The sequence below is a fragment of the Ctenocephalides felis genome, unplaced genomic scaffold (assembly GCF_003426905.1).
Source record: "Ctenocephalides felis isolate EL2017-DRISC unplaced genomic scaffold, ASM342690v1 CF-g0.4_SCAFFOLD_03572, whole genome shotgun sequence".
In the NCBI taxonomy this organism is placed as follows: Eukaryota; Metazoa; Arthropoda; class Insecta; order Siphonaptera; family Pulicidae; genus Ctenocephalides; species Ctenocephalides felis.
The window spans coordinates 20861923-20864025 of record NW_020539726.1 but is presented as its reverse complement, the minus strand read 5'-3'; positions in this window follow the sequence as shown (position 1 = coordinate 20864025).

Genomic DNA, 2103 nt, shown 5'->3' with positions numbered 1-2103 from the left:
TGCGGAAAGTACCAGCAATTTGCCTTAAGGAAGAATGTCACATTCCACCAGTATTTTTTATAATTCGTAACTAAAGAACTCATACATCTCTAAATTTTCACTTGTCTACCGCAAATCCCTATTTCGTAATAGTCATTTTAGTACTGGAATAATTTTGTATCCTGTTTTTATACGATGAATATTTTTCTTAAAATTTTGACTAAGATTTTCTCAAACTCTAGGAAAAGCTTAAATTTACTTAAAAAAAGTTTACTAAAGGTTGTCTACTCCAAATATTTGTTTTTGATGTTGGGAGTCATTTCTTTGATTTAATTGTTTTTTATGCTATTTTTTTACTTAATTTTGATAACAAAGTTTTCTCCATTTCTGGAAAAGCTTAAATTTATCTGCCCTAAACGCTCAAACATTTTCAAAACAATTTTTAGATATTGGCAATGGAAAGATTTTTTTTTTTTTTTTTTTTTTTTTTTTTTTATTCATTTATTATTTTACAGCAATCAGAACAGTACTTATATTCTATGAGCTGCATTGCTTATATATATAAACTAAAAAGAATAAACTAAATAAGAATAAATAAAAATAATAACATAAAAATAGTAACTAATAATAATAGTAATATATAATAATAGTAAATAATAAAATAATATAATAATACTACAAAAAAAAAATTAAATTAACTTAACTAACATATTTTGATGATTACTCTAAAAAATATAGAAATTGTTCCATTAAACAATTTGCTAGATTAGGATATTATCCATTGGTGATTTACGCTTGAGCCTCCTGGAATGTGGCATCTCAAGCAGTTGTGCAAACGGAAAGATTACTATCGATAAATCTAGATGCTTTAAATAATTGATCGATTATTGCATAATTTCTGATTTGAGTTCACGTATTGTCTTCATTGGTTTGTACAAAGAACAATATTAGTAAAAAAAAAAAAAAAGTGTATTATTGAAATTTAATTTTAAAATCGGCAGTCACAAAAATTTTTAAAAAGAGTTCTATAGGTACAAAACATACCGATGGCAAAGCTGTGAATTGTTGCACAAAGTTTTTGAAATCTAGTTAGACATGTTTCAAAAATCAATGTTCGAATTTTAAATTTAAAAATTGATAAATTAATAAAAACCTCGTAATAATATATTAAAGCCTTGCCTTGAATATTAGAATGTGTTAATTAAATTTAAATGAACTCATCCTTAAGAATATTTTTTATGGCTAAATAGTTTGCCGGACCAGTCAGTGTATATATATAGATATATATGATACGATATATATATATATATATATATATATATATATATATATATATATACAGGGTGGCTGATATGTACTGCAACAAAGTAAAGCACTATAACTTTGTCATTTTCATTTTAAATTTCATTGTTCAAAAGCAAAAATGTCAGGAATAACACCAAATTTTAGAATCAGTTTATATTTGTTCCAATTGGCCACTTTTGGCACGAATTTATGGCCTTCAAACGGCAGAAAAAGCATAACACGCTGCACGAAAGTGGCTCTGGGGTATTTTGGCCCATTCCCGGCGGGGCGCCTTGTTGGGATGATCGACACTTTGGTATTTTTTAGTGCGAACCTTACTCTTCAAAATGTCCAAGACACAAAAGTCCAGCAAATTTAGATCTAGAGATTTTGGTGCCTATTGTGCGATGGAAATGAAGCGAAAAAACCTCTGTTATAAGCCATTTTTGGTAGACGCGTGCTGAGTTTGATGGTGCTGAGTCCTGTTGGAATGTCCATGGTCTGCGATCAAAATTTTTGTCTACCCAGGACTTCAATACTGCCTTTAAGACATTTTCCCGATAATTTCGGCAATTATTTTGATCCCACGGTCGATGAATAAGAGTGGAATGTCACCATCGGCCGTTACGGTGGTTCACACCATCACCGTCGGCGGCGCTCGAGTTCTGGTGGCCAATCGAAGGTGTAAATTTTTAGCTGACCTTTTTGGCAAGTAAACCCTATCATTTTGTTTGTTCACAAACTGCTCGATTTGGAAGGACTTCCCATCTGAAAAAACCAAATTCGGTAACTAGCCACTTTCGTGCAAGCGAAGCAACCCCTTTGCTTCTTTCCGTCTAA